Source organism: Rhinolophus sinicus, chromosome 17 (genome assembly GCF_057876585.1).
Source record: "Rhinolophus sinicus isolate RSI-liver-muscle chromosome 17, RSI-T2T, whole genome shotgun sequence".
Classification (NCBI taxonomy): domain Eukaryota; kingdom Metazoa; phylum Chordata; class Mammalia; order Chiroptera; family Rhinolophidae; genus Rhinolophus; species Rhinolophus sinicus.
In genome coordinates, this window is record NC_142517.1 from 118,790,536 (window position 1) to 118,803,265 (window position 12,730).

Genomic DNA, 12,730 nt, shown 5'->3' on the forward strand with positions numbered 1-12,730 from the left:
AACTGTCAGAAAAGGAGAAAATATTTGAAAATCATATGTGATAAGGAACTAAAATTAAAATATACAAATAACTCTTTAATGTAAAAATAAAAATATAAAGAATACAGTAAAATGTGCAAAGGCTTTGAGTAGATATTATTGCAAAGAAGATATAAAAATGGACAATAAGAACATAAAAAGATACTCAACATCATTAACCATTAAGAAAATGCAGGGCAGCCAGGTGGCTCAGGTGGTTGGAGTGCTGTGCTCCTAACACTGAGGTCGCCGGTTTGATTCCCACATGGGCCAGTGGGCTACACCCTTTACAGCTAGATTGTAAATAAGGGCTTGACCTGGAGCTGGAGCTGAGCTGCCGTAGGCTGCCATGAGTGGCCATGTGCGGCCGGCCGGTGGCTGGTGACCAACTGGCTCAGCCAGGTAGAGTGCAATGCTCATAATACCAGCATGGGTCAGGGAGCTGTGTCCTACACAACTAGACTGAGAAACAACAGCTTGAATGGGAGCAGGGTGAGGGTGGGGGAGGGGGAGGGGGGAAATGCAAATCAAAACTGTGAGATACCACTTCATATTTACTAATATGGTTGTAATCGAGAACACAAATAATAACAAGTGTTGAAGGGTATGTGAAGAATTGGCACCCTTATGCATTACTCTCGGGAATGTACATGGAAATGTACAGTCACTTTGGGAAACTGTCTGGCAGTTCTTCAAAAGGTTAAATAATATAGTTACCATATAACTCATCAATTCCACTCACAGGCGTATACCCAAGAGAAATGAGAACATTGCCTCCCTTGTTTCAAGAAACTTATTTTGTTTTTTAAATGAACTCATTTAATATCTTCTTTATCTTAACCTGTTTGTACCATGGTCAATTACAAATTTCTTGAAGGCAAAGAGTGTTTCTTATTCATTTCTAATTCCCTAGAAATAGGTAGTAATATTAAGTAGTCATACTATTGGTGTAAAGTAAGTAAGCCTCAGTATCACCTGGCAAAAGATATAAGAAGGTATCTGAAATAAAGTAGTCATCAGTAATACCTTTGCCAAAAGGAGTTTCATAACACTCTGTCAGTAAGAATTTAGTGAGATTTTGTTTATGATCATTTTAGACTTATATGTGTGAACTTTGAGTTGAAGAGATATTTGAGAAATATTAAGGAAGAGCAAAGTCAAAAAGCCTAAAGGTTTTTAGGTTCTCAGTTTTTCTGGAGTCCAGATTTCCATTGTAAATTTTATGAGCATCATTAGCTACTTATTTGCCATGAGATAGCCTGAATTTCATGAATACCTATTGAAATTAGAATTCTCAAACGTCTCCTGGTCTATAAAAAAGTCCCTGATTTCTAGTTTTCTGTACACAATCCTGCAAGCTAAAGCCCCAACATATATAATTTATGACAAGGCATATGTGTGCAGTGTAATAGAATTGGTTGAATTAAAAAAAGCTGGAAGGATAAAAAGTAACGGAAAAGAAAAATTCAGGGAAAGAGAGAAGCAAGTGGAGGGATGTTTCACACTCTGAAGCTAGAGTGCAAATCATGCTTTCAGCACTGTGCAGTTGGGGACCAGTGTCTAAGAAGATGATGCGTCATGAAAAGGTGTTGGTCTAGGAGTCAGAAGAAAGGATAACTTTTCTCACAATGACTAAGTGATGTGAAGAGATATAATTGGCTCCAGAAGATCACATAAGGGCCATGCAAATTAGGAGTAATTTAATTTAATTGTTTTTTTTTTTTATATATATATACACAGCAATCAGGTGATGGCCTAACATCAAATTGTCTTCTTATTCAAAGCTTTGACATTTAGATTTAGGTGAGAAATTCTCCCCCTTTGGGTGTAGGACTGCCAGAAGGACAAGGCCCAGTGCCTGAGTACCATACCTCAGATACCACAAAAATGAACACAATTCAACAGCCATGGCTGTGCTTTACAAGACTTGGTCAATTACTCCTCAACTGCAGAAGTCAGCTGCATCAAAGCAGATAGACCAAGATACAACACTTGTCAAAATGGTCCCATGATACAGGTACCAAATATATCTCTAATCATACTCAGCTTCACTGAATCTCAGGGACTTACTTAATATTGATCGTCAGCCCTCTTTTATATCTCTGTGAAATTCCTTACTGAGTGAGTTAAGAGTATGCTCTGCCAAAGGATATCTAGAGACCATTGACAGACCATTGGTACAAAGAACTTAGAATTCATTTAACAACCAAAATTGTAGAGAGGACTTGGGCTTCAGGCTATTCCTTTGAGCAGGTCTAGGAATTTCCTACTTAATTTATCTTAAAAAATAATTGTTGTGTTCCCCTATGATTGGGCAATTTCAAGATCCTCATAGATATCTAGAGGAAATTTCAAAGTGTTTTTCAGATGTGGCTTTCCAGGGTTAGGATGGAAATAAGCTTTGCTTTGGTGACTTTAGTCTCTAGCACCTAGCATAGTTCCTGAATTAGCTGTTTGTCTATTTGTTTTGCATTTTCTTCTACCATGGTTTTGCTATTGAGACATACATCCCATACTCTGAGGCCAAAGCAGCACTATCAGAGAAAACTAAGCATAGAAGTAAAACAGAAACTTTTAATGTAAAAAGCACTTCTCTAATGACTGTGTTTTTCATCTTCTGAGTCTGACTTTGCCTCTTTGAATTTAAGGTCCTACGGGCAAAGTATGAGCTCTTTTTGAGTGTCACCATTCATTGTTTTAATAAATTCAATTCATGCTGGGTTGTTGTTGTTTGTTTTGTTTTTTTTTTGTTTTTTTGCTAATAAGCCAGATATAGTTCTTCACCCACAAATTTACAATAGCAATGCCTCCATTTCTTAGTCTTTTTGCACACATATGTTAGCTCAACATTTAGTTAGGGAACATTTATTGCTGCTAAACAATAGTGAAGTTTTTCTTTAATTTTCATAGTCACTTTGAGTCTCTCACTGTAATTATTTCTTTATCCTTTATCATCTATTCTCTCTTCTTTTTCTTTGACCTGAAGTCATTTTCAGGAAAGTTGGTTAATAGTCATTTGTATTGAATAAACTTAAGTCATTATGCTCATTCCCCAAGAGGACTGGAATTTGTAGTTGCTCTTTAAGAACAGAATCTCAGACTTCATCAAAGCAAAGGCAGAAAAATTGAGAGCCAATGTCTCTGAAATTTCAGCACAAGTACCATGACTTTGTCTGCTTAATTATAATCATGGTTCACACTCTTCTCACTAGTCTATCTTCAAACATCAAGCATATTAGAGCTCATCTGTGTAGAGCTGATAAGCCTAAATCAACAAAAATACTCAGAAGAGAAAGGTAGAAGTACTATATATATTTTTTGAGACCTTATGCTTGATTTCTAATAGGCACACAGCTTGAAGACTTCTAAATCTATGGTACATAGGATCTGATTTATTCTTAAGCTTGTGTCAAATAGTACATGACATTTTCTATTTGTTCTTCTGTTTGGAGTGTATATGTGCATTTTCAGAGTGAATCTTGAGTTAATTTGTTCAACTTTCAGAATCTCAACCTAATTCCAAGCTTTGGTCGACATAAGCAATGACCAATTACAAAAACAAAATAACAATGAAACACTTTTAAACTAGCTTGCTTTCTTTTCTATTGTCATATTTCAATCATTTTTCTCAGAAGCATGATAGCGAAAGCTGGCTAATACCAATGCACCTTTTTATTTTTTCAATTTATTTTTGTAGAATTGTTTGGTTTTTATTTTTTATTTTTTCATTAAAATTTATTGGGGGGGGGCAATGCTTAGTAAATTACATAGGTTTCAAGTGTACAACTCTGCAATATATCATCTATATATCACAGTGTGTTTTCACCACCCAGAGTCAGTTCTCCTCCATCACCATATATTTGACCCCCTTTAACCTCTTCTATTCTCCCTCCCCCTTACCCTCTGGACTATTGTCTGTGTTTATGAGTTTTTGTTTTTTTATTTGTTTGTCTTGTTCCTTTGTTGCTTTCAGTTTTACATCCCACATATCAGTGAAGTCATATGGTTCTCAACTTTTTCTGTCTGACTTATTTCGCTTAGCATAATAATCTCAAGATCCATCCATCTTGTCACAAATGGCACTATTTCATTTTCTCTTATGGCAGAGTAGTAGTCCATTGCGTATATATACCACATCTTCTTTAACCAATCATCTATTAAAGGACACTCTCAAAACAGCTTGTAATTGGCAGAAAAACAGAGACACAGACCAATAGAATAGAAATAAATTGAAAACCTAGAAATAAATATGGATAGATAATTTTCAACAAAGGAGCCAAAGACATACAATGGAGAAAAGACAGCCTCTTCAATAAATGGTGCTGGGAGAATTGGATAGCCACGTGCAGAAGAATGAAACTGGACTGCTATCTGTCACCATGTACCAAAATTAACTCAAAATGGATCAAAGACCTAAACATAAGACCTGAAACAATAAACTGCATAGAAAAAAACATAGGTATTGATTCACCTTTTTAGATTGAAGGGGTTGTGGTCCTAGTTCTTGCACTTGTACACAGAGGGGGAAATTTGTTGGCAGAAATCTCCCCTTCACATTTATTTCCTGCATTCCGCATTTTGCAGTGAGCTTGTTTAGTGATTGTTAGCTCCCAAATGCCATGCACTGTCAGAATGATGTATGGAGTTTCCATGTCAGCAGGGTAGCATTTGCAGAAAACATCTAATCTGCCTATATTTACTGTGATTCTGACACAGACGTCTCTTTCCTTCACTTGACTCTTTCTTTTGTACAGACTCATGTTTGTTTTAGATAAACCCTGTATCAATAAGGGCCTAAACACTTTGAAAAAAGAAAACAAAGCAAAATACCAAGGGCTTATTGAAATGAAAGCTGGCCTCCTAAAGTTAATCCACTTAAGAAATATAAATATTCAGTATTGATATGGAGATCAATTGAGACAATGGGTAAAGTTATTAGATCTGGTACTCGTTATGGAGAACATAATAACTATCATTTATAAAGCAACTATTGTGGTTTTAGCTTTGGACTAAGAGCTTTACAAGTAATATAATTCACCCCTGTTATCAGTACCATTTATCAAGAACTTCCCATGCATGTGGTCCTGACCTAGGTACGACTCACCTACTCTATTTGTGTAAGAATAGTCTACAGTTTATCCATATCATATTTTGCAGCTATCATTTATTCTATGTCAGTTATATATATATATGGTATTGGTCATGCAGGGTCTCATGCAGGGTCTCTGGTCCTGCTCCCCACATAAGAACGCAGGGCATGGTGAGGCCAAAAAGGAACACCCACGGAGCCATAGATAGGGGAGTCATATCACTGTAGTCTCTCTGGCGGCTGGGTTGGAGACACAGGAGGCAGGGGCCACACGATCTACAACCTGCCGTCCACTTCTCTCCGCCAACCAACCTCACTTGCTAGCTGCAATCCGCTGTGCTAACTGCAATCCTTGCTTGCCAGCCACCATCTTCTTGCTAGCCCCTATTTTCTGCTAGCGTAGCCACGGCAGTTATATTAGTGGCCAATGGCTCACTAGTTACAGCTGATGGCCAACTAGCCACAGCTGATGGCCATCCAATCACAGTTGATGGTCATTTACTACCTGAGCCAGCACCTTTCCATGTGAGGCCGAGAGCTTAGAAACCGCACTCCTGGCTCTGTCCCCACACTCCACCCCTCGCCTCACAATCTATGTGACGAGCGTCTTCTGCGAGGGGCCCTGTGAGAGAAGCCTGGAGGTGAATGCAATATCCTGGACACAACCAGTCCTTCTGGGCACAGCCAGACTTCCTGGGCTTTTTAGGGTACCACCAGTCTCCCGGGCACAGCCAGGGCCTCTCAGTGCACTGCCACTTTCTCTGGGCACAGCCAGACTTCCTGGGCTCAGCCAGGGTTCTCCGGGCACTGCCACTCTCTCTGGGCCTCTCAGAGTACTGTGCTGGAACAACAGCGACTCACAGTCAAGGTGCTTACGTATGCTCCATGGCGGCCGGTCAAAACACAGGAAGAAAACATCCACTGGTTCCACTACATGGTGGTAAGTTCCCAACCAAATAGTCAAGTGGTCCATTAAATCAGGGATGGATGGCAATTCTCCATAGTCCACAGTCATTCACCAGGGCTGTGAGCCTCACAATCTGTGCCCCTTTGGCAGAGCTAGGGCTCCAAGTCCTCCCCAACCTGGGGGTGAGGGCCTCAGCAAGCACTTCCCAGCCCACAGGGCTGCAACCACCTTCGCTTTCTCCGGCCTACGCTGGTTGGGGCACCATCCACATCTTCCCACCCCTCCCCGGGGATGCAGCTCGCTGGCAGCTGCTCATCCTGGTCTTCCTGAGACTGAGTGTTCATACGCACAAACTGCTCCACCGCTTTTGGAGAGCTTTGGCTGACACCGTACCCTGCTCGCTGCGCCATTTGTCATGCGGGGTGTTATGCGGGGTCTCAGCTCCCACTCCCCACATAAGAACACAGGATATGGTGAGGCCAAAAGGGAACACCCATGGAGCCATAGATAAGGGAGAATACCACTGTATTCTCGCTGGCGGCTGGGTTGGAAACACAGGAAGCAGGAGCCACACAATCCACAAACTGCCGTCCACTTCTCTCTGCCAACCAACCCCACTTGCTAGCTGCAATCTGCTCTTGTTAGCTCAGCCACCATCTTCTTGCTAGCCCCCACTTTCTGCTAGCATAGCCACAGTAGTTATATTAGTGGCCAATGGCTCACTGGTTGCAGCTGATGGCCAACTAGCCACAGCTGATGGCCATCCAATCACAGTTGATGGTCATTTACTACCTGAGTGAGCACCTTTCCACATGAGGCTGAAAGCCTGGAAACTGCATTCCTGGCTCTGCCCCACAGTATTCTACCTGATGGTCTATACCTACTACACAGATAAAACCATAATAACTATAATACTAGGCACTATTTGTTAAGTAGTACCTATGAATGGAGCATTAGACTAAATTATTTATACATAGAATGATAATATTGGCCATTATATGATATAAATTTATGGGTGATGTTAATATTAGCCAGTATACAATAAACACATCTAATTTCCAGACAAGCTGCCAGCATTATTCAAACTGGTGCAATAAATATATACAAGTTTTGCCAGCAAGGAAACTGGGATTTAGAGAGTAAGTACATCACCCAAGTTCACACAGCTAGAAGTTCAAGGGCTTTGTGTTGAATCTTGGTTTCACTGCTCCTGCAGCATGATCTTGTTCTACTCTGCTACACAGCGTATACGTGTTTGGGTGTGAGTGTGGGGTGTGTACATGAACACAATGAACTCACTCGTTTTGTGCTGTGCCACGTATCTGAAATAAAGGCTCTCAATGAAAGATTCGTAACTCATAGCTGACCTGTTTTCAGAGAGCCTTTTAAGAACTAACTGAAATTATACATTGTTTAGAGTGAAGAGAGTCCATAAAAACTGAATGTGATTTATTCAAATGATTATTAAAGTAACGGATTTCATTTGCCCTTTAAAAAATAAGTATATTTTAAAAATTCTTCTCATTCACAAAACGGAGATTTTCTTACCTACTTCATTTGTGGGCTATGTGAACCGGAATCAAGCAGCCAAGAAGATAGTAATCATATCTATTTGTACGGAAAAGAAATCCAACAATGAAATGTAGAACCCAAACTGTGTTTCTCTATAGTAAAGCAACTAAACAAGGATCAATGTTATCTATAGTGAGAATTAAAACAAAACAAACAAAAGACCACACACAGTTGTGGCTGCTTCAGGCACTGATTTACTAATCACTACCCTTCTGTTTTATGGGCTCAGATCTTACTAACAACTTCATTATTTATGGTTAACATGCCTGTGATAATTATGGTGGTGGCACTTAGCCCAGCCACACATATTATTACATCCCTAGTATTTCTAGGTCAGGAAAAAAGTGTTTTAATGAAAGAATATAAGAGATCGAACTAGCACATTGCTTTGGTCATGGCCAACATGGGGTATATTTAAAAGAGCATTTGTTTTCTATCTGTCTTTTTGGACCCTTGGAGAATCTCATGGTCATGCAGGAGACCCTGCTCGCTGTGCCATTTGTTGTGCGGGGCGGCCTGCGGGGTCTCAACTCCCATTCCCCACATAAGAACGCAGGATGTGGTGAGGCCAGAAAGGAACACCCACGGAGCCATAGGTAGGGGAGTCATATCACTATAGTCTCACTGGAGGCTGGATTCACACGACCTGCAACCTGCTGTCCACTTTTCTCTGCCAATCAACCTCACTTGCTAGCTGCAATCCACTCTTGCTAGCTCAGCCACCATCTTCTTGCTAGCCTCCATTTTTTTGCTAGCATAGCCACAGCAGTTATATTAGCGGCCAATGGCTCACTGGTTACAGCTGATGGCCGACTAGCCACAGCTGATGGCCATCCAATTATAGTTGATGGCCATTTACTACCTGAGACAGCACCTTTCCATGTGAGGCCGAGAGCTTAGAAACTGCACTCCTGGCTCTGTCCCCACATTCACTTTTCATACCAAGAGTCTATCCTCCATTGGCAAAGCAAGCCTAGCATCCCTGCTCTGAATCCTTCATCTCACATTACCTTCTGCTTCCTGGCTCGTTCCAGGACCCCATGGTTATTGGCTGGTTGCCTTATTCTGGCCAATATCCTGCCATGCCTCTTGTGCCCTTTTATTATTTTTCTTCTGGTAATTTTTATTTTTTAATCTTTCTTAAAAAGGACTCTTTCTTTCCACTTGGATCAGCTCATTTTGTTGGCTTGAAATGCCACTTTCATGCCAATTAAGTATGAATCTAGTTCCACAGTAGTAGATCAATATTCCAGGTGATTTGGGTTGACTTCCTAAAGAAAATTAAATGGTCCCATTTCCTTTTTACCATCCATATAACTTGCTCTGTAGCTCTCCCACTTCTCAGGTATGAACAAGCATTCTTCCTGAGCTGACTTTCTCTGGGTAGTCAGTGACCCATACCTTCACCGTAGCATTATCTACCTTCTTTCATTTTTTTCCTACACTTTCTGGTCATGCAGCTCTCACAGAGAAAAGAGATTTGAGAAATTACTCAGAAGGGATCAAGACACAATGGCAGTGAGCTAGAGGGGATGCTTGCAGGCAAAGCTATTTTCATTTTCTTCCAGATAATAATCCATTTCCTCCTAGGCCAGGGTTTGAATTAAGAGGAATGAGAGTTACTAAAGAGTTATCTGTAGATTTTAAAACGTTCATGAGTAATATTTTAGTTATTAAGGAGGAAGAAGTTACTGTACATAAGTGTAGAGCTACATACTCATAAGTTATGCAAACCAATTTAGTATATTATTTTATTTTATTCGCATTTTAAACCTTTGAAGTAAATGTTATAATTATTTCAATTTTATAAAGCAGAAAATTTAAATATTGTATACATTTTTAATTGTTTTAAGTTCAGATAGCAAATAGGTGGAGGAGCATGGATTCATGGCCAGGTCAATTAGTCTTCAAAGATGACATTTCTATCTCATTATTATACATTTTAGGAAAAGCATGTTAGGTAGCAGTTTGATTTTTTTATTTTTTTTGTTAGTTTTTTTTACATATGTATAGTCTTCTAGCCCCCTTCTCTTCTCTGTACAAAATTATACTTTATTAGATTCTTCATGCACTTGAAAATAATCTAATAATAAGAATTTATGCCTTCACGCTTTATATTTTAAATCACTCCAGCAAGGAAGTGTGGGATGATACGAGGTATGACAATTAAGTTTGTGAACTTGCCACCATGCACTTACATTGGCAGCCCTGCACAAACAGCTCGGGAAAGTTTCATAACATTGGTCTATCACTGTCTTAAAACTGTTCGTGTCGACGTGTGGTGGTGTCTTGCTGAGTGGCATTCATTATTGTTGTTGCATATTTTTGTGTGCTGTCACGAGAATGTCTGAGCTTGAATTAAAGCAACAAACAAACGTTAAATTTCTTGTTGAACTTGGCAAGATTGGAAGTGAAATAAGGGACATGTTAGTCCAAGTTTATGAGGCTAATGCCATTAAGAAAACAGCAGTGTACAAATGGATTAAACGTTTTTCTGAAGGAAGAGAATGTGTCACTAATGAAGAGAGGACAGGGCGGCCAGTAGCAAGCAGAATTGGTGAAAACATTGCAAAAATTTGTCAAATTGTTTGTCAAAATCATCAGCTGACTGTGAGAAGAATAGCACACCAAGTAAACATCGATAGAGAAACAGTTAGGAAAATCTTAACTGAAAATTTTGGCATGAGAAAGGTGTGTGCAAAAATGATCCTGAAGGAGTTCACTGATGAACAAAAGCAAAGGAGAGCTGAATTTTGCCAAGACCTTTTGGAGAGGCAAGATGATATTTTGGGCCTTGTTATCACTGTTGATGAAACATGGGTGTACCAATATGACCCTGAAATGAAGCATAAAAGTGCACAATGGAAGTCAGCCAATTCTCCACAACCAAAAATGTTCTGTCAGTCCAAATCAAGAGTCAAAACAATGTTGCTAACTTTTATTGATATCAGAGGGATTATTCATTATGAATTTGTACCAACTGGACGAACAGTTAACCAAGTTTACTATTTGGAAGTGCTGAACAGGTTGCACGAAAAAGTTAAATGTCCTGTACCTTCTGCCAAAAATTCATGGCTCTTGCATCAGGACAATGCACCAGCTTACACAGCATTGTCTGTGAGGGAGTTTTTAGCCAGCAAACAAATAATTGTACTGGAACACCCTCCCTACTCACCTGACCTGGCCCTAAATGACTTCTTTCTTTATCCGAATATAAGGGAAATATTGAAAGGAAGATGTTTTGATGACATTCAGGACATCAAGGGTAATACAACAACAACTCTGATGGCCATTCCAGAAAAAGATTTCCAAAATTCCTTTGAAGGGTGGACTAGGCGTTGGTGTCACCATGATAGCTTCCCAAGGGGAGTACTTCAAAGGTGACTATAGTTGTATTCAGCAATGAGGGATGTAGCACTTTTTCTAGGATGAGTTCGTGAACTTAATTGTCTGACCTCGTAAATTACATTTCTGCTTAAAAATTGTTGAGACACCCATGATCTCTCAATGAGGAATTTGAGAGAAGAGGGGATCAGAAATTATCTCATGTAGGGAGACAATCATCAACTAAGCATATATCATGAATCACTATAGGTCCTAGAAAGTTGGAAACCTCTAGTGTTGTCTTTGGCAGTGGAATAAATACTGTGTTCAGTAGCAGGTGGTGATTACATCACTCTGCTTCATGCTAATTTTATCAATATTTAGAGGAGTGGCACATTAGATACTGTATAAAAGTCTTTAAAATGGCCAAGATAAATTGGAGATGGAAAGAAAGAGAGAGACTGGGAAAGTGGTGAGTCTGCAATTGACAGCATATCAAGAGAAAAGATGAAAAACGAAAAAAAAAAAAAAAAAAAAGATATTTAACTTTTGGCAAACACTTACATTGACATCTCTTCAAATATTTAGTGAAATGTACTAGAAGGAATTGTTGGGCTTCTTTCTATTTTGTAACCAAAGAAAGAAGAACTAAGATTTATAAATGGAAATTATTGGGAGCTGGATTTGGGCTTAATAGAAGAAAGGACTTTTAGATAATTAAAGTTGTCCTGAAATGTAATGAACTGCCTGGTGAGACAGTGAATTCCCCATCTCTGGAAGTGTGCAATAAGAGGCTGCATGACCACTTATTTGGAATTTATGCATCTATTTAGAGTGTTAATATAGATGAACTAATCTCACTTCCCATTCTGAGAGCCTATGATTCGATACTTGGCTGTGTCTGTTCTAAAAATGTTTTAACTTGATTACGATAGCCTGAGCCCACACAATTTGGTGGATCTATGACCAACTCAACAGTCCCTTGAATTATTTTTAATGTATTTTGTTATTTATTATATACATTTTTGAAGTCTATTACAGTTGGAGTCAATAAATTGTCTCTCTTATGTTGATTGGTAGCTTTAGTCCCAGCTCAGCTCTTTCTTCTCACTGAGAGAGAAAGAGAGCAATCAGCCATAATGTGTATTGTGGTGAAGGCCATCACCATTTTGAAGAATCTTTTTTTGTGTGCACAGAGTCCCAACTTATTTTTCTATATTTTCATTTACTATTCACAATTTGTGAAATCATGAAAATTGTCATATAGAGCAAATAATTGAAAGTTAGAATCATATAGAAGGCAATTCTGAAATGAGTCTACAGCATTATAAGGTTTTGAATTTATGGCAAGTGAGCACAGATACATACACAATAAATCTCAATTTATTTAGTCAAGAATACAGAACTGAATGAAAGTGACACTCTATAGAACAAGAGCATGTGTAGCATAATTCATTAGGCATTTTACTTGCCCCTCATGTCCACAAGAGGCACAACACTACTGGTGACACTTTCTATGCTTGGTAGGGTCCAGAGAAAAGGTCACAAAGAAGCTGAATTCTTGCTAAGTCACTGTCTTTTTCATTTTAGTTTATATCATATTTCCAAAAGAATGTACACTAACAATCTATATATTTCCATTTAAGTAAACATTTCTAATAAACATTATAATGTGATATGACAATGAGATGACGTACAACAAAGGAATAGTAAATATTGTATTAAGAGATCCTTGCCTGCTAGAGCACGTAAAAACACATACATGATTTACTCTGGGCCACTAAATTCTTAATTACATTAACATGATGATTTTTTGTCTT